Below are 27,500 nucleotides of genomic sequence, written 5' to 3' on the forward strand. Positions count from 1 at the left end.
GCGTTGAGATAAACCAGAACTATCTGCATTGAATCACACAGTTTAATGAATCGTAATTAATAAAGCCAGAAAGCGCGTCCAAGTTATGCACGCGTGCTACTTTGAGTGGAAATTCTCTCATTAGGGCACGGTATTATTCTTGGTTACGGCTCTTCCTGTTCGAGCAAAACTACATCGAAACGCCTCTGCTGATTTATCTTCGCTTAATTTATCCGCAAAGATCCGTCAAATGAGGAGCCGCCGAACGCATGCATTTCATTAAAAGCTGCTTGTGTGTAAATGAGATCATATGGTATGTAATGAATTTGGGATTTTTTACTGTTTTCTTTTAATATTCTTTTACGGAAAGGCATCTCCGGACCAATTATAAAGAGAGAGAGAGAGAGGGATGGAGTCTCTTTTCTGTTAGTAAAAGAAGCAATTATATGATTTCCCACAATTCTCCTCCAGCAGCAGCAGGCCGGACACGCCTCGCTGCTTCAGTAAATAATGAATGTGTGTCGACCAATCATAGCTCAGGACCAGACCAGACCGGACTCGGTAAGTCATTGAATTATTTACTCGATATATCTGTTACCTATATCACCACGCATTAACAAAACGAGTGCTATTATTAAATATTAGAACTGGGGGGTATTCCAGAAAGCAGGTTATGTGACATACCTGGGTATGTTTAAGGGTAAGTTCGTGGATAACCTCAACTTTCAGTTCCAAAAACGGAGGTAACTTTCTGGGTATGTATGTAACCATAACAACTGACTCTCTGAAGATAACCTGCTCGGGAGCAGGTTATGTTTCAGAGTAACTTAGTTTCAGAAGGTTGGTGAGCATGGCGTGCCCTTTTGAGGAAGATCCTGTGGACGTAGAAGCCCAACTTATACGAGGTTTTTTTCGTCGGGAGAGGGTTATACGACCACGTATTGACGTGTTTGCATACCCCAATGAATATTTAAAAGAGCGTTATCGTTTTTCAAAAGATTCCTTAGTTTATTTAACACGTCTTTTAAAACCGCATGTCGTAAATGTGACAAACCGCGGTTCTGCGCTTTAGCACAGAAAACATTTTGTGCATAGCACTTCGGTTTTTTGCGTCTGGCCATTTTTGTACAGTGTGGGCGATTCGGAGCATGTGGGAAAGGCAACTGTGTGTAGAGCCGTTCGTTCAGTATGTCTGGCACTTAAACAGTTCTTACCCACGTTTGTACAGTTCCCTGGCCATAAACCTCTGTTTATTATTAAAGACGAATTTCACAGAGTGGCAGGTTTGTCCTTTGTAGTAAAATCTATGATGCATATTTAATCATATTATTGATATCTATACATGTATTCATTATGCACACACACTTCATACTTCCATAACTTTCTGTTTCAGGGTTTCCAAATGTAATTGGGTTCATTGATGGCACTCACATTCCTATCAAAGCTCCATCAATAAATGAGGGAGACTATGTTAATAGGAAATCTGTTCATAGTATCAATGTGCAGGTAACAACTTAACTTTTTTCCCTTCTTAAAATCATTAAAGTCATTACTTTTCCACTACATAGGTAATATGTGAGGCTACCCAAATAATTACCAATGTCGAGAGCAAAATGGCCAGGATCTGTGCATGATGCCAGAATTTTCCATGAGTCATCATTATGCCAGGCATTTCAGCAGGGTATGTTTTTACTTTATACAATTTTTTTTTCCTTTTTACTATATTTGTGTTGTACACTTCAATCATTACAGGACAGTACAACGGTTACTTGTTGGGAGACAGAGGATACCCTTGTCTGCCCTATTTAATGACACCTTACCCTGAACCTGAGCCTGGACCACAGACACGCTTTAACCTGGCTCACAGCCGAACACGGGCCGAGGTGGAGATGACTATAGGGATCCTCAAATCTCGGTTTCAGTGTCTGCGTGGGCTCGGGTTAGTCCAGAGAGGGCATGTGACATTATAGTGGCTTGTGTTGTGCTTCACAATATTGCCACTATAAGAGGAGAGAGCCACCCTCCTTGTATTGAGGAAGATGGCCCAGAGGAACACCTACAGACTCTACAGGCCAACAGAGACGGGAGACTTTTGAGAGACAGGATCTGTCAAAATTACTTTTATTAGTTTTTGCACTGGTCTGCCAGGCACTTCATTTCTTTATTTTCTGGAAAAAAAATAAAGTAAAATTCAATACAAAGGTTTTTTTTTTTTTTATGTTGCTTTATACATACACAGATATACATACACCCAACACTTTTATCATGCAACAGATTGTTGTGACAGAATATTCAGACAAGTTCTCATCTTAAGGCGATGCTCCAGTAATTCAATTTCAAGTGCTGCTTTTTAACGAGGAGCCTTTTCTCTTCCATTTCAAGCTGTATAAGGTCCATCTCCATGTCACTTTTCCTTATTTGTTTTTGAAGATGGACCTTATACAGCTCCTTTGCTGGCAACTAGGAAGGTGGAAAAAATGTAAGAAATGAGATTGTTTGGTCAGACAATATAATTAAAATATGGACAGCTGGACACAAATTGTTACCCTGCTTAGATTGTGTGCTGAGGTTGAAGGACCCTCATCTGTGGGCAAACCCTAGGTATGTTCTGTGAAAGGACAATGACAGTTTGTTACTCTAATGCAAAAAAAGGGCAATACATTATAATGGTATGCATCATACCTCCGTGGATCTACCAGCATTTTCCACTTCTGTCACAGCAGATGTGGTCTCTTCATCGTCATCTTCATCCTACAGGAAAAATATTCAAGTATACATTATCTGACAAAAAAAAACAAAACCTAAAAGCAACTAAAGGTACCTGACAACAAATCACTTACAACTGTGACAGACTGTGTTCTTTCTGGAGAGTCCAATAATACAATCCAACCATCAGTGTCTATAAGAATAAACCCATAAAATTCTCAATATTATCAAAGAAAATAGTACATGAAGAGCAACATGTCAGTCTAAAATCACAGTAGCCTATACATCATATGCAGTTAAATAAAATAAGCCTACATAAAACATTTATCTTGTTCAAAAAGCTATTAAAGCCATTGAGAGTCATTTATTAGGACAAAAAAATAAAACAAATCATAGAGGTAAACTCACATTGCACCATTTTTTCACCATCACTTGTGGTGCATGCTGTGTGTGATGAACTGCCCCCTGGAATGCCAGCGACCACTGGTCGCCCTTTATTAAGGGACAGAGCCAGCTCCTCAGATGGGGTGAGGGGAGGTGGTGGTGGGCCCCCACCAGTTAGACGGGCTTCAGTCTTCTTTCTATTAGCTACATGACAGAATGAATATACTAAATCCTGTTATAATAATAGTTCAGTAATTGTGTAATCAAATATTACCTTTTTTGCAGAATGTTTTTGTGTTTCATTTTGACTTGGCTTAAACTTCTTATGGCTCCAGAAGGATTACACCTTATTTAATAAGAAACATACATTATTATTTTAAACTAAACACATAAATGGCAGCAAAAGTAAATGCTTTCATAGTGATATAACATTCAAAAGGATGTATAAATCATACGTCATTATAATAAAACGCCGGACGCAATACCACATTTGTAATTTAATATACTCACGCATTCACTCTGTCGGTTATTTTTGCCAAGCCAACTCTTTTGCTTTCGCTGATGCAGCTGTATTACTTCTTTTTTAATATTATTGGCTTTAACTCCTCATAAGCATGCATTAAAACCTCCAACTCCGCCTCTGTGAAATACGCCGCTCTCTTTTTTTGGCTTTGAGTTTCCATGGTGACTCGTGAAATCGGCGATCCATTGAAAATGTCTTTCTACATGCACCGTGCACGCGCACTAACTCTGGGTAACCAGTTGGAGGTTGATTAAGCTAACTCTTCTCAGGTGTTTTGGAACCGACATACTCATGGTATGCCTGTTTGGGGTAAATCAACCCAGAGGTTATGATTTATCAAATGGTAAGTTAACCAAGCTTTCTGGAATACCCCCCTGGCGTGCAACTTTTAGAGTCTTTTTTGTAAATAAAGCTGTCACATTTGTAAACAATGAACAATTTTCCATCTATTTCAATGGCTGAAATATGATCATTTTGTCCGTAAATTTAAAACCATGCATTTTTTTTTTTTTTGGTTAAATGCTTGAATCTTATCACTATAAATCAATGGAAAACATAATAAAATAATGTAAAAAAAATAAATAAAAATAAATAAATAAATAAATAAAATAATAATATATATATATATATATATATATATATATATATATATATATATATATATATAATTGCAATAACATTTTTTGCCTTTACTCATTTTTAGATAATAATCGTTAATGGCATTTCTTTATAATTAATATAACTTGTGGTGGGAAAAGCAAGCTATCATGTGCTTTAAAAAATTGCAAAATGTCCACCAAATTGCAAAATCAGTTTAATTATTTGACAGCATTGAATTAATAATAATTGAATGAATAAATATAATGAACTATTGCAGTCAATTAAAGCAATATTTGATCAAAAAGCTCCCAAATGAATGAGTTTTAAGACATTGTCACATATTTTTGGCAGATGAATCAACTCACTATAAATAAAATAATAACTCGTTTTATTGCCACACCATTACTTTTATTTCAGTGAGTCCGCTTTGGTTTTTGCTGTTGCCTGTTAGCTGTATTAGCATCATGTCATTTAGTAGCAATCAAACATTCGTTCGGGGATGATGAACGACTCGTGATCGTCAGATATCTCCAAGCACTCGGATGCGTGGAAAGAGGTTGGAGGAAACAGAGCGAGGATGCCGATGCATGTATTAATTGTTTGAAGACGGATGGATGGATTCTCGTCCTGACTTTCATTTGGGACGTGTCAGTCTCGGCTCTCGCTCAAGGTGTTTCATGCATACTAATGCAGCTCTGAACGCCGCTGATGATCGCTCTTCAACACGTGAACAAACAGTGCAGCGCAAAACAACAGTTACGTCATCGGCTCACTGTCATGCCTTTCTAAACTCATATTTCAGAAATAAAACAGGCCTTCACTTTCTGAGTGATTGTAATATATGCACCGTTTCAATAATCTGTGACAAAGATATCGGTAGTTATTGTGTTTGTCATTGATAAACTATCACAGTATTATTATTTAATTAGATTGCAATTATTTTCACTTTAAAGTAATATTTTAGTAATATTTTATTAACAGTAATATTTAGATATAGTTTGTGCTTTAGTACTAAAACAAAAACAATTAATAAATAAAATGCATATTTACAATAATTATATGTAATAATTTAATACTATTGTATAATTGTTTTAATTATGAATATAGTTTAATTATATTTATTAACTTTTAGTTTGTTTTAGTCTTTATTTATCCTTTTTGTAACTTAAATAATAGCAAATGGCTGAACTGAATTAATTTTTTTCAGTTCACTTAGTTAACATTTATTTTGATACATCTAACATATATATAATATATATATATATATATATATATATATATATATATATATATATATAAACTGATTCTGCAGTTTTTAGTTTAATTGTAATTAAATTAAATTAAATCATCCCTTTATGTTACAAATAATAAATAAGCAGTTATAAACATAATTATATTGTAATTATAAAATCTAATAAGGCTATTTTCATTTCTGTGTGGACTATTTCTTTACCAAATAACTTCGGGTCATAATCAAATGTAAGTGTATAATAATTCACCTGAATGATATGAAAGTCATGTTAGACGTATCAAGGTTAATCATGTATATGAATTTGAAGCGAATCGTAATTTGATATCTCAGGGCGTTTTGACACAGGTTTGATCCTGCGAGAGATGAAACGAGACGGCAGACGATGAAAGCCCATCGTGACCTGATTTCACGTCTGAAGAGAGCAGTCAGACGTCTCACACGCAGGAAAAGTGTGATAAACAGCCCGTTTCCTCGGCCAAACACAAACACACGAAGAGCCAGTAACACACTGATCCCAGCGACTGCCAGTCTCTGCTTCTGAACAGTCTGCCGTTATTCAGCTAACAGGTGTTTATTAAAGGACTAGAGGAGAAAATGATATTGCTCTCTCTCTGTTTGGCAAAAACATAATTACTTTAGATTGTGACATTTCATTAAATCATTAAATAACAGAAAAGTCACATTTTAATAACAAAAATAATAATACTATTGTATTATATAATATATATATATATATATATATATATATATATATATATATATATATATATATATATATATATATATATATATATATATATATATATATATATATATATATATATATATATATAGCATGGGTAATATATATATATATATATATATATATATATATATATATATATATATACACCCATGCTCGCTGAACATCCTATTTAATAATATGCATAATATTTAATAATTTATAATAATTATATTCCCTCATCATCAACACATTGCTTACTTACATTTAAATGACTGATTTCATACAACTCACTTATTGTGGATATACACGTTTTAATATTGTATTTTTATAACAACCTATAATTAATGTCTGTAATTAGATTTATAAATACAGTTATCTCTTACACCTTGACCCATTCTTAAACCACCTAACCTGTCCTTAACCTTCCCCGTGTCCTCATCTATAGCAGCAGAAGTGTTTTTGCAGTACATTATGAACACAATAAGTGCACTGTACTTGAATAGCAGCGAAGGTCACCTGATATCAAGTGTGAACCACATTTTCACCACTGCATTCGAGCAGGCCAGGGTAATATCAGCGGTCAAAAGAACGGACGCTAGACGCTTCGCTTTCTTGGCAGATACAGACACGTCTCTCTACTCTCGTTCACTTGAATGCGTTGAATCAAGTGTCTTCCTTCCTCTCACAGAGCATCCTGCCGGACAACCCGGATTCAAGAGTGTCCGTTTACCTGAAACCAGCTCGCTTTCGGTCCGAATCTTCGCTCGTTCTGCTGGACCTCTCTGCTGCGTTTCTGGTATGTATCGTGGTGGTTCCTAATTCTAATATTCAGGAAGTTAATGCTCTATCGTGTTGGAAACCCAAAGCCGAACCCACCCAACAGTGTTAACAAATGCAATAGTGATATAAAAACGCATTTGTGCTGTTTTAACTTCCTTGTGTGGATTTTAGCCGTTTTGTTGAACCGTCGACCGGCGCTTTTCGTGCGATGCCTCATCGTTAGAGCAGAGTTAGAGAACCCATGCGTGTGAAGCTGATCGTCACAGCTTGTTAAAATTGGTTTGAATTCACGACATAATACCCCTCAAGTAATTACACGTAAATGTGGCTTTATCAATCGAAAACAAATCATACTTTGTGCTCGCGTACTTTCTAGTGTTCATTTCAACTGGAAACTGCAGCGATTCATACGTATGAGTCCGGTTCAAGAGTTTCGCAGAAAGGTAAGTAGAGGAGCGTATTTCCGAAAGCCTGGGTTTCATTTCTGGGCATCGACAGAACTTCTCTCCACTGGTTTGAGTCTCAACGGGGAAGAGAGGTATCCACATTACATGGGCCGGTCAGCGGGGTTCCTCAGGGCTCAGTTCTCGGACCGCTCTTCTTCTCTATAAACACTACTTCATGGTTTCTCCTGCTACCGCTACTCTGATGATCAACGACACCAGACTGACTGATGGACATCCGACTGGGCTCCTCAACAAAATCCAATCGAGTTCAAACAGGAAACTTGGGTTTATCCTCGATGACCTTTAACGATCTCGGTACTGCCGTCAGCAAATTGGTAAATATTCCTCAATCGCAAGTCGCTTCGGATAAAAGAATCTGCCAAATGTTGACATGATGGCATTTCGATAAATAATAGAAAATCTGAAGTGTGTATCTATGCTATGATAAGCATAAGAGGAATAAGAAGGACCAGAATAATATCATCATGACATTTCAATTGATAATAGACAAGATCAAAAGCTTGGACGCAGACAGATATCATTTAATCATCTTTGTTCTTGTGTTGTTCATAACACGCTATTGGGAATAATTACATATTATCGCATAAAATATGAGTTTCATTTTATAGGTGAGAGGTAATACCTTTTCTATTTAATTATTCAGATCGGGATTTTGCGTATTTGACATACACGGGAAAGACAGCGTAACCTTTTTATACGATTAGAAAATATGTCCTCGTAAAGGTAAAGACGGCTCCGAAAGTCGAGTCCAGGGGGCAAAATAAAAGTGAATCTCTGACACAGGATGAAACCCGCCGAGAGCAGAACAAGCACAAAAATATCATTCAGAATAATGCAATATTCATCCGCGGCCTCACCAACATTTGTAAAAGCCAAAAGGAAACAGTAACATAAATCTCTGCGTGATCAATTTAACGACATTAACTCCGAGTCTGCATCTGGACTGACAGTAAAATGATCATTTGCTCAAACTCGAGCGCTCATAAATGAGAAGTTCTGCATTAATCATGTCTGTGTGGTCTTTATTTCTAACAGAGAATGATGATTGTGCTTTTATTGAGCGTGGAGGCATTGATATTCTGCCGGCACTTTCCTCTTTCTGTACCTATATTGTGGAGTTATTAAACTTTCATATAATACTTTAATATAATTGATATCAGTAGTCAAACAGAAGAGCTTTAAGAGGATGAGAATATGAATAAAAGCCTGCAGCCTTGTGCTTCATGAATATGAGTGAAAGAAGAATTACAGAAATGATCTGTTTAACATGCAGCGTCTGTCTTTAGTCCTCACTCACCATTTACATTATTATACATCGTGAAGGAGTTTATGAACTATCGCAAAGTCAGATTTCAATAGAATTATTTAAGCGACTGACTGATCGGTGCCCATCTGTTGATGTTATTAACATACTGTATATCTGTGGTCTTCACTCTTAGTAAAAGTAATAAATTAAAAATATGGCAAAAAGAAGAAAATGGTAGACTGCGGCACAAACGTGTGTGTGGATCACATTGTGTTTTATGCCCTGAATTACTGACTGCAATATAATTATTATTTTATGTATTTAATATAATATTTCTACTTGTATAATAATTACAATATTTTATTTAACGAAATAGTAATTGCATACAGCGCATTTTTATGCAATAATAATATAATAATATTAATTATAATAATAATAATTATAATTATTATTATTATTTATTTGAGTCATAAGAAACAAAGCTGAAGCATGTAACTGTTCAAACATATTATTATTACATTTGAATAAATTAAAAAACGTGAAGCTGGTGTGTGCAATTTTATTTCATGGTGATGATGATGATGATGAAAAAGCTGAAGTGCATTTAACAATAATAATGATAATAATAACAATAAAATTAATTGTAGCTATTATTATTATTATTATTATTATTATTATTATTATTTCAGCATAATATCAGCTATGACAATATATATATATATATATATATATATATATATATATATATATATATATATATTTCTCATCATAATTTCTGAATATCCAAATGCAAAAAAAAAGTATTTACGATCTCAAAAACTGAGAACAGCTCCTCGTGAGCGTGTGAGAATCTCCCAGCAGTGTGATCACTGTCTGATTATTAATTCTTTACTGCTCCGTCGCTCAAACTCATTCACTGCACTCGTCCTCTCTGAGGAAAATCACATAATGAGATCTTTGTATGAAGGTCCGGGTTAGATAGAGGACTGACCTGGACAGTTTACTCTTTAAATGCGTGTGTGTGTGTGTGTGTGTGTGTCTTATGGGTCAATATCTAATTAGGGCTTAAGTGCTGAGAGTAATAGATCAGAAACAAACTAATCATAGCTGAGCATCTCTGTATGCAACAAGGTCAGGAGGCCGAACACAAATTCACAAACACCACTGGCCTAAACTTTAAATATACGGTAAATTACAGTGAATAGCACCAGCAGGCTCCAGCATTAATGGTAAGTTTGTACATCTATATATAATGTAATTTATTCGAATTTCCAGCATGCTCTGCTCTGACTGGTCAGATGGCCTGGTCTGGTGTGATTGGTCTACTGGCCAAAAACACGATGCCCACAGCAATACCTCTATATTTGGGCGCTTGATAGAAAACATAAATGTATATTATGTATCATACTTGATTTGATGTGAATACATGCATGTATCATGCACTTTTGGCTTTACCTTATACACGGAAGAAGTCAATATTGAAAAGGACTAATAGGAGCACTTTAAAAGCTACGCCGAGAATAGTTTGTGTTCATCAGACTGAAAGCATCGTGCGTTAACTCGCCAGCAGTGTGACAGAAGCTCAGCGTTTTTCAAAATAATTCAGATTTCCCAGAAACAAGCTACCGTTTCTGTGCTCGTGTTTAGTGTCTGCATTGAGTTAACTCTCTCTTATATAGCGATGGGAAGTCTGACTCAGTTCGCTGCTTCTCCAACACAAAGAGTCCCAAGCGCTTTCGCTCCTAATTTGGTGAAAAACTCATAGTTGCATCACTGCAGCAGGATCCAGTTCTTTGCTTTATGAAGAGGGTTAAAACTGCTCTCTTTCACAAAATTCCTCACATCTGGATGTTGACTTGTTATCCGCGAACTATCCAAGCTGGTTAACTCAGTAGATTAGCTGTTCGGAAACAAAACTGTACGCAGTTTAACCAGCAACAAGCTACTTTTCCCAAGGAGCTGCAGAGCGTAAGAAACGCTGCGTCACGGTTTGGATGAAAAAGCGAGAGAAATCAAGCAGTGTTTACGGTCTAAAACAGCTCTGAGCAAAGATGTGTGTGGATTTTAACATGAGAGGCAACAGGAGATGCATTATTAATGTTGTTTTTTGCTTGTTTTTTTGAATGAGCCATTATTATGGACTTGCATTTTGATCCGAATGGCTTATGTAAGTTTCTAGGTTTGTGATGTCACAAACCCGGAAGTAATTCGTCATTTTTGTAGCCATTAAACTTACAGAATTTTAAAGAGACGACATCTCTGTTGGGACTGAACTTTCTGCGCCATGATGGGATGTTGCAGATATTGTTTTTGCTCAAACACACACACTATAAATATTACACACTAAATAAAGCAAAAGAAGCGAAATCCCAATCAACCGCCCCTTTAACTGATGGACCGGAGTGCTGTGGATTATTGTGAGGTTTGGACTCTTATTCTCTCATTTGGAGACACATTTCTCCAAATCTGGTGAAGAAACAAATCCTGAATCAGAACATTTTGAACGAACATTCATTTTTGGGTGAACTATTCCTTTAACACTTTGAATAATAATTTATAGAGGCCATGAACTGAACATCAAACAACATCAGAGTGCCCAAGTAATAAAGTAATAACATTTTTGACCGCCTCATGGATGTTCTTCCCTAACATTGGGATCTGAAGGAAGGCAACGGTAAGACTGGATCCACAGGTGAACAGTTGTCTTCAGAGCATCTTTATCATTTTGTTTCTGCATAGTCCTATACATTAACTTTTCTCTTAAACACATCATTCGCAAAAATGTTGGGAGGAGCTAAACAGACAGTGATGTAGATTCGTGGGCGTGGTTAAACAGACTGACATAGATTCGGTGGCGGTGGCTAAACAGACTGACATGGATTCGATGGGTGGGGCTAAACAGACAGTGACATGGATTTGGTGGGTGGAGCTAAACAGACAGTGATGTAGATTCGGTGGCGTGGGCTAAACAGATTAATGTGGATTCGGTGAGCGTGGTTAAACAGACTGACGTGATTCGTGGGCGGTGGCTAAACAGACTGACATGGATTCGATGGGCTAAACAGACAGTGACATGGATTTGGTGGGTGGAGCTAAACAGACAGTGATGTAGATTCGGTGGTGGGGGAAACAGGCAGATGTAGATTGGGTGGGTGGGGCTAAACAGACAGTGATGTAGATTGGGTGGGTGGGGCTAAACAGGCAGATGTAGATTCGGTGGGTGGGGCTAAACAGGCAGTGATGTAGATTCGGTGGGTGGGGTGGGTGGGGCTTTGAACAGGCATTGATGTAGATTCATAGGTGAGGTGTCTATTTTGGGCTAAACAAAGACTGAAAGTGATGTAGATAACCTCAAAGGGATTTTTGACCTACTAATTCGGTTTTAATGGGGCATTAACTACAGGCAGTGTATATATATATATATATATATATATATATATATATATATATATATATGATATATTGATCATCTATTGATGTATATAGGCAGAGCCAGCTTATTGACACACATGGGTGGCGTCAGGTCTCGTTATTAGTATATCATAATGAGTGTAGAGCAGTGTTCATAAAAGCTGTCTGGTGTTTGGCAGACCGTTCCAGGGGAACAAAGCTTTGAATTCTGAAACTCTGAAAATTTTTATAGAGCAATAACGGGGAAGAGACCCTTCCGAGGAGAAAGGGATTTTGACGGCGACGGTGACAAGGCTCCTTCAGGTTTAATGCGATATTCATTAACCACCCCGTATGGACTAGGGCGGCGAATTATTGACAATATAATATGACTATCACAATATATATATATATATATATATATATATATATATATATATATATATATATATATATATTTTAGTATTCATTCAGCTTATGACAGCATTCATGACAGTTCATGTTTGTTCATTGTTAGTTAATGATATCAAATGCATTCATGTTGAAGAACTGAAACCGGGGGAAGCCCTTAATGTTTCTAAAAGTTTTTGCCATTGTCTGCAACTGCAATAAATATTAATTCAGATCATTTTAGATGAAAACGCCAAGTCACTTAAGTCAAAGTGGTCTGAAACTAATGAATATGACATGATGAAATACTGGCGAAACTTGAAAGAAGCGGCGTCTACAAACATAATCACCTGGGCGGACGTTTTTGCAGCGCTGTCTGCGTTTTTCCTATTTTATATTTCACTTGTGTAAAGTGTGTATAGACTTCTTTCACGCAGCACAACAGCTGTTTCATATTCTAATAAAGCTTTCAGTGTGAGTTAGTGCTCTAATTTGGTAAGTACACACTGTACACGCGTTTAAAGGCCGCTATGCGTAGCGCGTGTTAAGTGTGAGGCTGTTAACTCGCTGCTGTTTTTACTCACCGAGCACTTCAGCAAACACACACACACACATATTAAAGTCAATTACAATAATTGCTTAATCAATTGTTCGAGGCGGCTCGCGCGTGTTGATGGAAAGGTGAAGGAGAGAAGATGACTGACCCGGAGCTCATTTGCGCTGATGGGCGGGAATAATTCGCCACGGTCTCTCCGCATGATGAGAGGAGGGAAAAAGACGTTTATTACCAAAATCTGTCAGGCAGGCGCACCGACACCCGGAGGCCTTCGGGCGGACACCGAGAGAGAACGCCGTGATGAAATGTAGCGATGATGTTACGTTCGACATTGAAGTTCTGAATCCTGTATCAAAAAACTACAACAACACATTTCACATTGAAGCAGGAGTCTTTTATGGTATTAGAAAACGTTCACGCACGTGAATAACAATTTGACTTTTTCTTTTCAAAAGACTGTAAAATAAATAAATAAAGGAAAAGTCTGTGACTTGTAAAAATAAAAATAAATAAAAATAAATAATAATAATAATAATAATAATATATATATATATATATATATATATATATATATATATATATATATATATATATATATATATTATTTTATTTTATTTATTTTTTTTTTGCATTCTATTCTGTTTTTTTTTGTTTGTTTTTTTTTATAAAAATTACTTAAATGTCCTAATTAAACTATGGCCTAATCTTAGTTTATGCTAAGCCCTTTATATGAAACTGGGCATAAATTATAATGCTTTAGTAGAGCTTTTATATATATTTATGTATTATACACATACACACACACACACACACACACACACACGTTATTGTAATTTGATTTAAGATCAAATTAACTTTTTTTTCAGTACGCTGACACGAATGAAATGACTTTCTACAATAACCATTATACATATACAATAAAACAAAAAACACAGAATCATTTGCAGAAGCAGATGTTCAACCAATGGAACACAGCCCTGTTCTTAGTAAGGTGTTACTAATGTTTATAGCCACGGCATAAACTGTTTTGAAAAGGTCTAATAAACCTTTTTTCCTGATACAGTTGTGTTGAAAGCTTTCTCCATCATCTTCACTAATAAAATGCGAGTGAAATCACAAACGCCGAGGTCACATGAGTTCAGATCGCCATGGAACGCTCTTCCTGAAGAAAATATTAGGGACCAGCTTGTCAAAAGTGATTGATTTATGACCCCGCATGTGTCAAATCGACCTCTGACCTCCTGTTCTCCTGTTGTTGATGTTTGAGAGGCATCACGTTCTTTTCGTTTTGGGATGCGAGGATAAATATATGAATAATAAAATATCGAGTCCTGCTCAAAATGACAACCTCAAACATTTTTGGAATATCTTGCCAAGCCTATATTCATAGCTAACGTTTATGTGGACTAAGTAGTCTACAGCTACGCAACATTTTCCTTGTTCTGTTGAACACAAACAAACAAACTGTACTGTCCCTTTAAGACGGATTAAGTAACACATATTTTCAATGCGTTTATAAACAACCCCTCTATCTAGTTTCACACACAGTACGTTCTGATTTCATCGAAGGCTCTGTGACGTCGTGATGAATTTCAGAAAACCAAGCATTGAGCGCCGCCGATGTCCGATTAAATATTAACGTCAGCAGCCTCCGAGGAGGATCGCTCGCTTCATCATTTTTACTCCAGATCGCTGCCGGGACGCCTATTCCTCCAGCATCGCTAATTTCCAGAGCGCCTTACAGAAAAGTCCAAGCTTGTCCTTCCGTGAGGCGTTTTTCGCATAAAAACTGGCCTCTTTTTTCATTTTATGATGTCTTTATCGATTTATTGGCCTCATAAGCTCAGTTCAGCTGATTTGAAATAGCAGGGGCCACCAAAAAACAAAAAAACACGGGATTTCACTGACGGCCAACGCAGCGTATGAGAAGACCACTATGTATGATAATTCGGTTTACCCCGGTGGGAATGACATGCAGAAATGTTGAATGTATTTTCATTAATTTTATTCTTACGAGAGACCAAACACCTCCTGTTTTGGCCGAGTTCTTAGTCACGAGCTGATTGAGATGGACGTCAGGTGCTGGTGATGAGGTGCGGGGTTATTGACGGATGATTGTGTTTGGCCACGGGCCGCCTGACTCACGGAGCGACCCGCAGACTCTCCTTTCTGCTCGACTGACACTATTCTCTAACTTTCCACTTGACGGGCCGTGTACCTGGATCAAATTTGTAATCTTTACAGCGATCTGGCCTTTAGCAGTCCACGACCGAAAGCGCGAGGTAACAAGTCAATACCGCAGGAGGAACAGAGTGCAGGACTGCAGAGCTTAGGATTAAATGATACATATAAAACAGGTCCAAGCGATGCTGGGAAAGAGAGAGGATTTTCCATTCATCTGCTTCGCGGGCCTTGAACCGAGGAGATGAATCGCTACAACGGCATCTGATTTGAACCAAACCAAATGTAATGAAAAGAACAGGATCAATGCATGCATTAAACGGTGCGCTTTTTTCACAATTAGATGATAAAGAATTGCACTAGAAAGGCCAGGAATCTTTGCAAATATCAGTTTAATCTCAAATTACGATATAATATGAAAACACCGCGTTTATCGATCAGGTAAAGTGTAAGCATATTGATATTCAAGATATAATTCCAAATATATTGCAAGTGCAGGCATCTTTATTGTTATTAACTAAAAGTAGCTAAACGTATAAAAACTATAACACGCATTAAAACTTTAAATTAAAATTAAATAAAAATATATAAAAAATAAACCTAATTTTTTGGAACATTTGAAATAAATTAAATAAAAACAAACAAAAAAATAGTTTAAAAAAACAACATTTTCATTTATTTTAAGTTCAAGTACTAAAATGACTAAATAAACTTCAGAAATCGATATAGACATATTTACTGCTATTGATGCAATTACTAAAACTTTGAAATGGAAGCAAAATCAAAATACTGCAAAATATTTAAGAAACTGTAATAGCATCTCAGTTATAGTAAAATAACACGGTCGGAACTCAGCCATTGAAAATGATCTTTAAAAATAAAGTTGAAGTCACATTGACAAAGACTGGCGTACAAACCAATTATAGTAGATTTCTATCAATTTTAGAAAGTTAAATGAATTCAAGTACCATGAAACACACTTGTCCCAGACATTAATCGGGGTAATAGTGACCTCAAACATCAATTTACACGATCATCTCAAAATGCATTGGGATTTTTGTAAACAGTGATATGCACTAGTAAAAGCTTAGTCCAGGCTGATTTCAGAGCACCTTTTTCCGGTTCTATTCACGTCGATCTATTGCGGTTCAGACTCCCTGAGAGACCTGGGAGCGAAATCGAACTGGACTTCGAACCGAGTGTGAAAGCAGCCCTGATCTCAATCAGATCCCTCCAAGACACCTTTCTTGATTCAACCGTGGCGTGAAAGACCCTCCAGCCAAGGTCACCTCAATCAGGATCCTCTTCGGCAGCAATCTGACCGTTTCCAGCCTGATTTCAGTCCCACGGAAGAGAGAAACAAATCAGCCTCGCAACATTTCAGGCCGAGTGACAATCTACAATTACTCCAAGTGTCTGAGGACAGATTCACGCTGGCGAGCCACACCCACCGACAGACGCTGTCAAATTAACGTGATATTAATGTCTCGGCATCACGGTCTGTCACGACAAACCCTGAAAGAATGCCGTTATTATGCTAAAATCACAGTAAATGTTGACAGCTGCATTATGGTCCAGCCTGGATTAGGATAAAACCGTCTGAGCACGGGTTTTTATATTCGTGGTCAACGTCTGGTTGCAAAACTTGCAAAAACTTTCTGGTTCGTCCTGATGAAAAACACCCCAAAGTGGCTGGCTGCTGGATTTAGAGAGGTTTTGGGCACTTCATCCCAAAAAGGTCAAGCCATTTTAAATGGTAAATGTGTGAAACGTTGAAACATAGCTCATTTGAGGGTTGGATTTTCTGTTAGTGACTTCAAAAACCCACCTCAAACACAAACATGTATCGTTTAGGAAGTAAAAAGCCTATTTTAGATACTAATATGCATCATTAAGCTTCTATTATGCACCCTTTGGGGTAAATAATTACAAAAAAAGCATATTTCAGTGTACTGTGTTTTGAGATGCACACTAATACTAATATTAGACGAACTGGGATACATCCATATTAAATGTTGGATCTCTATTAAAAGTGTGATTCACTTCCAACTAGCAGTCCTTTTGAAAAAATAAATAAACTTTAGTGAACTTTTTCAAAAGAGAGATCATTACAGAATATACTGAAGCAATTAGTATATCGATATACTTATTGATATGCTATTTAAATAATAAACTCTCATTAAAAGCCGAGTGAAATGTTTTCAGACGCTCAGTCGCACGCTAATCGCAGTTAAATGAAATTATTATAGTTTCAGTTAGTTCATTTTAAATGCTAAAAACTAAAAAGTTAGTGATTTTGTAAATATTTGTAATTTGAAATTTTGCAATGATGAAGCTGTAATTTATTGCATTTGAAATATATTACAGCAATACCAAAAAAATATATATTCAGATTATTTAGTCACCCCAGGCGAATAAATCTGAGAGGTACAGGTCTTTCTTTCTTCGGGTGAAGACAAAATAAGGTTCTGGAGGTAAATATTCAAGTAAATTGTGCTCAACGTGAATCATAATCCATATACAGGCAAATTAAAGCACACAACCCCAGCAGACAAATAAGTGTCTTCTGTAGCAATTGAGCAGGTCTACAAAATCAGGAAATGTACATTTTTGGATGAACTGTTGCTTTAATTTTTAAATAAAATAGCCAATAAATACACTACAGCTAAAATCGTAAAGTTCCTTTTTTACTATGTTCACAATGCAGCCAAAAAGTGTATTCTTTAAAGTACAAAAAGATTATTAAAAGTCAGAAATTCACAAGTTAAAAACAGAACATTAGCAAAACGTTCTAAGAAAGTATTTTGATAGCTGGAAGCTATTCAACATGCCTGAAACTGTTATCGATCACTCAAAATACAATGTTTACCAAAAGAACAGGGATCTCGTGGCCTGTACTGCTCGAGGGGGGGCGGTTGTGATGGGACGTTCGCTACTCCTAAATGAACCGCTCGTACTGATCAGTGACCGCAGAGCCAGAGGCCTGACAAAACATTTAGTTCTGCCACTTTACACACACACACACTGGCACACACACGCGCACACACACACACACACACACCCTGCTGGTATTGGATCTGTCACCCTCCATTGGTTGAGCGCCGGGCCAATGTCAAACTCATTTTAGCTGCGCTGCTGTTCTTCTGCGGCGTCCTGTGTTCGGAGCTCATCCCACACACACACACACACACACACACACCCACACGCACGCACACACACACGACTGGGCTTACAGACAGATTCACATATTCGTAACCCCCTCTGAATGAGCATCTAAACTCATGCATAAACATGAATAGGATCTCAATGGCAAAATGAGAGGCGGCCGAGGTCGAGAGACGAGCTGGGATTTAAACCTGGACTTTGGAACACATTCAGGTGAAAATTTTTACATCTCTTGACTGTGCTTACAAACTACAAATATACATTGGCGATGCTGTGGTGTCTAACTTTAAAATCTAAATAGAAACTGGGGCAGAATGCAAACCGTATTAATGTTTTAAAAAGGCTTGATGGCTTCCTGGATGTGTCCACAGGTTTTGAGACGGTCCACCATCAACCCTTTTGGCAAAGAGCATCTCAGGAACCACATTCCAGTGGTTTGAGTCTTGACTCTCAGATAGGTCCTTCAGGTTGTAACTTGGAGAAGTGAGGTGTCCAAGTCACAACAACTAACTACCGGTGTGCCTCAGGGCTCAGTTCTTGGACCACTTCTCTTCTCTGTCTACATGGCATCACTAGATTCTGTCATTCAGAAACATGGCACAGAAACCTTTCATATCACTGCTATGCTGATGACACTCCTGATTCCATCCTGACGATCTGACGCATGGCTGCTCGCATCTTAGCTTTGTCTAATAGACATTTCTTGCTAGATGAAGGACCAACTCGACCTTGCTAAGACAGAAACCCTTATGGTTCCATAAAACTCATAGTTTTAATCACAATTTCACTATCCTGTTCAACCATAACTCCTTCAAAAACAGCCAGAAACCTTGGAGTTGTGATTGATGATCAACTGACTTTCTCAGACCACGTTGTTAAAACTGCCCGATCCTGCAGATTTATTTCATTCAGCATCAAGAAGATCGGTCCCTTTCTTTCGAAACATGCTTCGCAACTCAAGCTCCCGTTCTGTCCAGGCCGGACTATTGCAATGCTCTCTTGGGAGGTCTTCCAGCCAGTTTTATTAAACCTTTACAATTAATCCAGTATGCATGCAGCGAAATCTATATCAATCAATCAATCAATCGTTTTTATTTATATAGCGCTTTTAACAACACAGGTTGCATCAAAGCACTGTACAGTATAATGTGTGAAGAGTACAATGACAGGGATGTATAACGACGAGAGTGACCAATTTCTTATTAAATGCAGAGACGGTCTCTGTAATCAATTCGACGTTAAATCACTAGAAGTTAAGTGTCCCCAACCGAGCAAGCCAGAGGCGACAGCGGCAAGGAAACAAAACCCCATCCATACAGAATGGAGAAAAAAAAACCTTGGGAGAAACCAGACTCAGTTGGGGTTAGGGGTAGGGTCATATTGTAGTGGTCTACTATATTCTAAAACTTTAGCACTCTCTATTCTAATTCTATTCTTATTAAAAGGTTTCTTTTAGATGCACTAGCTTTTCTAATCTTTTTTGCATTCCATCTATTTGTTTTCTTATTTGTTATACAATTGTGTTAATCTAACTGAAACAGTCCACTAATTCCTGAGTCATTCAAGACACTTATGCCAAATCTGTATATACCTTTTGCATTCCTGGGTCCATTTTGGCCTAGTGAAAATGCATAATTTAAAAAAATGGCATAATTTACCATAAAAACCCAGAAACACGACCCGTCAGTGCTGCGCCTCCTGCCCTGTTTTGTATTATTTTATCTACGGTGATGTTTATGCTGAAACATCAGCAAAAATCTAATTAACATTTTTAGAACATCAAATTATCATTTTACCACAAACATCCAGAGTTTCTGGGGCCGATGTGCAGCTATATTTTTGCACGCCGCGTGAATGTCGAACCACAAACGTGATTTCACAGCGAGCGAAACAAAACAAAACATCTCGCATAAAGATGACAATTAACTTTGAGTCACTCGACTTTTGACACGGGAGCGGAGGATTTCTTAAATATTGAATTTATTCTCGGTAACAGCAGGCGTGACATTGAAGCGTCGCTCAGGTGCGAGGAGACGCTAAAACGCTCACGCAGAGCGCTGACACATTCAGAGTCATCACACTGTGATTTACCTGCAGGGTCGTGAACCTGGAACGGCATCCAGCAGATCCACCAGAAAGAAAGAACGAATCGATGAACAAAAGGCAGAAATGCCTAATGAAAGAACGAACACAACTAAAAAGCTAAGAAGAGAAAGATGGAAAAAAATGATGGGGGAATAATAGAGTGGCAAGCTCATTTTGTCGGACTGAGATGTTTAAGCATTGTGTGTGAGGAGCTCTTCGGGGTGTCAGTATGAACATGAGCGCTGACAGAACATTCACCACGACAATCCATTACCGAACAAGATAATGCAGTCTGTGTGTGTGTGTGTGTGTGTGTGTGTGTGTGTGTGTGAGAGTCTGAGGAAGGAACATGCCAGACAGATAAGATTTGATTAATAGAATCTAGAATAATGCACTGCACACACACACACACACACACGCTGAGCTGGTTATTTCCCTGATTGCATGCATGTTATCTGAATGAATCCTCTCGTTTTAGTATCTCAGAGTCCTCGGTTTAATTTAAGCCGTGTTGGGTCAGGCTTCTCGAATGCAATGGAGCCTGAAGCTGGTTTTAGGCCTGGTTCTTGGCTGGAGATGCTCGTGGCTTAATACGCACAGGTTAGTTATTATGACAAAATGCACATTAGGACTCGAGCGCTTGATTTTCTTCCCACATAAATAATTTAAACGCAAATCAATATTTCAAGCAAGACTAATATCAGGGTTCGTTCTTGTGTGTAAAATCTTTCTGGCCAAACGGAGCTCAAGCAGAATGAATTTGTGCGAATCACTTAGAAATTTAGCATTTAATTTAATGCAACATTTGACATGAGAATCCATTTAAAACACACATTTGTTCTGCCTATTTATTATTGAACAAAACTCAATCTCTCTACAGCTGTAATCAAAATGTGACCTGCAGTGCTATTTTAAACCGATTTGACGTGATTTCGTTACATTTCTTTCTTCGTAATAATACAGTAGTTAACATAAATGAGCATTAGCGAGCAGTAGCTTTATAATAAAATAGAATTTATTCAATGGTAAATTCAATTAGAAATATTTTTTCACCTCAAATACACCATACTTGTGCTAATACATGCATACATATGGTAATTATTACTTTTAGAACATGTATTTTTCCACGCTGCAAAGTGCAAGGCATCAGGCATCAGCTTTGAGTTTCTGGAAGCCGTTTACCAGACTTTCAGAAGACAAGCAAACAGCTTCCTGCACTTTATTACTCCAACAGAACTGGGATTATTCAGTGTTTTGTCGCTCTGTTTCACACCAGGACGTGGCTTTGTGAAAGGAAGTGCACTTATTGTGTACTTCAGATGTTGCGGTTCATATAATATTAATAATAAAGACCAATTAAGTGACTTAAGTGCACTTTTAAAGAGTGAACTTAGTAATGATGTCAACATACTAATGCTAATGCACATGTGAAGTGCTTGATTATGATTTAACCGATCTGTTATTCAATTTTAAATGTGCCGAAAGTTAAAACTTCATTACAAAGGGTAATTGCAAATGTACTCAAATACAAGGTATGCAAATTTATGAATTTGTACGTCGCCATTTAGACCCTTTTATTCTTAAAACCACGAGATATAAACTCACAATTGTGAAACACGAATACGCAATTTTGAGGGGGTTAAAATGTCCTGAAAAATATATTGTTGAATTAAAACTTCATTGCAAAAGTGTAATTACAAATATACTTAAATGCAAGGTATGCATGCTTCAGCAGTAATGGCATTAAAGTATATTTTAGTTCACCGTGATGCTTGTCAGCACGTTCAGCAGTACTTTAACAAGGCTGTGAGCAGTTTCAGTCCCAGTCTCTAAGTCTTAGTCCTTTAATGTATTTAAATCTCATATTTTAGGATTGCTTTTATTCGACTTTCATTATCATGCATGCTTTTCGATAATTTCTCTGTGTTACGTGAAGCCTAGAAAGGCACAATATGAAAATAATTATGCATTCTCTCTCTTCTCTATTTTTCTCAATATGTTGTCTATTTTTAGAGAAACGTTTTATTAAAGCAGTATCACTACTGACTGATTATATGCATGAGGTTGAGCTCACGGTCACGCACACACAGCTTTCTCAGTCTTTATAGCATGCAACCATAGTGACCGTGAGTGCAAATAAAGAAATAAATGTAACTTTTGGATTTGCAAGATGAAGATAATAGCTGATATTACTCTTGGTTCATTTGTCATACACATAGGCACATGTATTAGCGTATTATATTGATCATACTACAGAAACGGTAGCATGATGGCATGCCGTAGCATGAACATTGCCTAAAACTAAATTCAGAACCAAATGATAAATGGCAGCTCTCTATGGCAAATCCAATTTAGTGTCAGACTGAGTTTAATCTTTGTCCGTGGATCATGTCTGCGTAGAGAGATACCGAGAGAGCGCTATCTGAGTATTTAATTAAAACGACTTGAGTTTGTCAGATCTAATTACAACCGATGTCCAACATATCTTCATTAAGATCCAGAAGATAATTCATAATTATGCATGTATCTTACTCGGTATATTACGAGCCTTTGCATGTTATCATATTATTATCATTTATTAGGAAGCTAATGGCACGTAGGCGAGGACTGTCGTGATTGAAAAGGCAAAGAACTCCAACGGCAAGGACGCGGAGAAACCGGAGCAACCTTGCTGACGGCGAAGAGGAAAATAGATGAGGTTTGAAAGATCTTTAGGACTGAAGCAGCTTCTGTGTGCATACTGGAGGAAAACTGAAAATCAAGGGGGTGTGTGGCATTTGGGGGATTTTTTGATCATTTTGCTCACAGATTTTAGAAAAATTAGACTTACTTTTAATCGAAATTACTTCACTTCCATCTACGCAAACGTTAAGAAAACATCAGTGCACGTGGTTTGCTTTAACTGTACTCTCCTGATAATATTTGTCATTTTTTTCACAAATATATGAATTTGTACTTCACTTAGTTTTTTTCTTAAAACCAGGAGATATAAACTCACAATTATGAAACACAAATATGCCATTTCTAGGTGGAAAAAGTAAGTAATCTGAGTTTATATCTTCTGAAAAATAGTCAGAATTGTGAGACATAAACATTACAATTGTGCTCCAAAAAGTCAGACCTATGCAACAAGTTCACAATTACCTTTTATTAATTGATTGATTGATTTATTGCATGGCAAAAAAAACACAGAGTTGAATTACACAAGGTATGAATTAAAAATATGCAAATATGTTTGTTTGTTTTTTCTCAACATGGTTGCCAGATTAAATACAAGACTTGGCTAAAAGTCTGTCCATTGGAAAGAAAAGCTCTGATGGGGGAGTTTTTTTCTTGGCATCTGGCAACCACTTGCACGAAAGCTCTTGGACCTTTTTTTAACAATAAAAGACTAATAAAAGCATAAATCGTGCTCATGATCAAATGCAATCGATCACGCAGTGCTAGTTTCAGGTTTTGAAAGTAGAGTGCACCTCAAAGTCGGTTCTTGGTAAAGAAGTTGGTACTTTATCTGCTTGTTCATTCATCTACCTTTCCAAACCCTAACAAACACTTCTTTAAATCCCAAATGCAAAGAACAAATGATGTTAATATACTCTCATGGCATAGTGAGTAACTGTGGGGTTCTCTATGCAATCTCATTTGACCAAACAGTGATTCAGCTTTTCTGAATTATTCAAAATATTGCTATCTAGAAAGTTATAAGCCTGGAGACTGTAGTGCATTACATGAATTTTAAAAGAATAATGCACCACCTACACTATAAATCTATACCCTAAACTGAACCAACAGTTTTAAGAAAAGCAAAGGTGAGATAAAAACAAAAAAAAAACACATTTTCCGGGTGTGCAGCCGAGCAAGTTTACAACATCAAAAAAGCCAAACATATGGCGCTGGTTATGTGCTACAAACAATTAAAAATGCACTACGGTAGCTCATAACACAGCGTTATGCATGAAAATGCCCCAAAATAAGTCTTTATTAATCCATAATCTGCCCTGTAATGGTAATTTGCGAGGTTGAGTTTTGAACCGAATGCTTGAACAACTGACGCTTTGTACAGGCTTGAACTGACACGAGAAGGAAAATAGAAAGAGAACGCCACTTGAGATTTTAAGAGACTGATTTCAAACCCGAACAGAGATGGAGGAGATATGTTTGGACAGAGAATACATGATTTATGAAGCTCTAGTGTCCGTCTTTGTTGTAGGTTCATCCCTTTCAGTCCCATCGCTGTCCATCAAAGATCTTTCTCTGATCTTCCAGTGACAGAATGTTTTGCTTACATCAGTGTAACGGCCCCACCCACACACACACACACACACACACACACACACACACACACACACACACACACACACACACACACACACCCACACACACACACTCTATTGCTATTCTGGGTGACTACATGCAGCTCATCTCCATCTCGCACTCATTGAAATCCTCTCTTTGTCCGTCTGTCTGTTTGTGCCTCTCCGGGTGGATAAGTATCCAAAATATCAATGCGGAGTAAAAATATAAGGAAAGGAGAGTGATAACCGGAGAAATGCTGATATTATTCTCACAGCGACCAGTTCATTACCAGCCATAACTGCAGTAATATGACTACAGGCCCACACGCACCATTCATTTATACTACAAAACACCATCAGTGCCTCGGAGAGATGTGACCAGGCCCGACCGAATCTCCAGTCGCACAGCGCCAGAGTGAGTTAATGCCCAGAGATTAATCATATGACACAAATATAATAGCAGTCTGTGCACTCCGCATGTTATAACATCGACTGGGAGTTTCTGATCGATGCCAGCGGTAAGATGAAATTTCACTAGAAACAGTAACAGCATCAACACAACACACAGGCTTCACTGATGCATTAATTATTGCATGAATCAATGTTATTTTAGTATCACTGAGATACTACATTAGGTCTAAATCCCAAAACCTAAAGGTCTTTTTTAAATCTTTATTGTCTATATTAATAAGGGTTTCATATTACATTTCATATGTGGGTTAATTATTTTAACCCAAAAGAGCAAACTGTTCTGTTGAGCGTGTGTGCAGTTTGTGCTTTTTTTTTATTATTTGCACATATATATTAATATAAAAGTCACTTTCATGTTTCTGAACACACTTAAGTACACTTTTAAAAATAACGTCAAATTTTTATTTTAATGTAAAGTACATTTCAGATCACCGTTTTGGTTTTCTGTTGCACTTATCATCTTTTAAAGATCATCGCAAAGTCCTAAACTTAAGTGGCTCTAAAAGCACTTTTAAATTCAGCTAATGGCATTCAATATAAATAAAGCATTTATTCGCAATTAAAAGTATTATTTCCATATTAAGTAGTATTGCAATCCCGAACAATAATTGACCCAAAGCAGCACTTTTTGACTCTGATTCATGTCCACACAGTATAAAATCACCCCCAACACCTTTTTTACACCCCGCTTTTTAACACTACACCATTTAGAGCCATAAAAAGAGACCATTATTGTCCTGTGAAAGACAGACATGCCCTCATACAGAGCCGTGTAATCCAGCGGCCCGGGGCTGATTGAACGCTCTCTCAGATGCGCTCTAATAGGGTTCAGTTCAGCACAGCGCCTGAGCCCACGACGCCCGCCTAATGAAGAATGATGGGAGTGTATCGTTTGACAGCGACGCGCTCGTGGTCATCGAATCAGCAGTCTTTATAAATGCTTATACACAGATGAGATACACAGGCATAACAATAACCGAAAACCGAATTGAATATCGAAGGGACCGGGGTATGTCTGCCGTTTGATTTATGGCTTTCCAAATATAATCCTGAAACTGTGTGTGTGTGTGTGTGTGTGTGTGTGTGTGTGTGTGTGCACTGAGAAATCTGTCAGGACGTTCAGTGAGTCGAAGCTGCAACAAGATGATTGTTGCAGCTATTCATTTTTTAAAGCTCACACACACACACACACACACACCTCAGCGCTCATTCATTACCCTCGGATCGTACACTGACAGGTAGAGGAGCGTTCTTTCTCTACTTCTTTGTTATTAGTGTCGGCGCTCCAGCGCCAGACTGTCAGGGACGGACGCGGAGGAACACATTGGCTCTCTGATAATGAGGTGGTTTTACATACTGCTGACTTTGCGCTGCTTAAACACAGGTTTGTACGATAAAAGGGAAAAAAAGGACAGTATCGAGATCATACAAATTGCATTGACATCACTGAATAATACTGAGCTTTTATAATATAAAAATGAAAAAAGTCATATAACATCTGTAGACTATTTATCAAGTGATGGTCACGTTGTTTATATTTTTTTAAACTGTTTGCTTTTCAGTTTAAAGAGCAAACTTTGACCCGGTTCCACAAACAGGGCTTAAACTAAGCCAGGATTAGATCATAGTGCAATAAGGTCATTTTTATAAACTTATATATATATTAGTCCAGAACTAGACTTAAGCCATGTCTGTGAAACTTTTCAGTGTTCATGTGTCATTTAAACACCACCATTATGTTTTGCTTTGACCGTGCATAGTTTTTTTAAAGGCAAAAACTGCTTAGTACTTACGTTTCAAAGAGGAATGGGATATATTATACAATAAAACGTCCGTGTTGTAAACCTCAAACCTGACAAGACTGGACTTATAGTCGAATTCATGTTCACTATAAGTATGTAAATGGACTAGTTGTTTAAAGCTAGCGTCTCAGCGTATATTTCTTTGGATATGGATTCATCTTCAATAATATCGCATCTGTTATAAGTATGGAAGTCGATCATGAGACTCAAAGAGTTGAAAAACTCCTACAAAAATCCTACAGTTCAGCAGACAAACACCTGTGTTTGCTCATAAAAACCAAGCGCCCGCCTCAGCTGGTAAACTGGGTGACCCAATCCTAAACCAGTGCTTGTTCTCCGTGATTCTAAGGCTGTAGTTTCGTCTCCGGTCTGACCCACTACTGTCGAGAGCCTCGGCTCAGAAAATAACAGCTCTCTTCCAGAAAGCATGGCATTATCTCCCAGCAGCACAATGGGCTCCGCTCTCTGCATTTTGCAAATTGCAAAGAAAGATGAGCCACTAAA

At 37.4% G+C, this 27,500-nt stretch overlaps 1 protein-coding gene and 1 pseudogene across 1 annotated transcript in view; both read left to right on the forward strand.

Moving 5' to 3' along the window:
- The window catches only part of LOC122348901 (receptor-type tyrosine-protein phosphatase S), an 819,186-nt gene that overhangs the window by 556,323 nt on the left and 235,363 nt on the right, over positions 1 to 27,500 (forward strand).
- On the forward strand, positions 678 to 2,593 carry LOC122348791 (annotated as a pseudogene).

Source organism: Puntigrus tetrazona, chromosome 7 (assembly GCF_018831695.1).
Source record: "Puntigrus tetrazona isolate hp1 chromosome 7, ASM1883169v1, whole genome shotgun sequence".
NCBI lineage: Eukaryota > Metazoa > Chordata > Actinopteri > Cypriniformes > Cyprinidae > Puntigrus > Puntigrus tetrazona.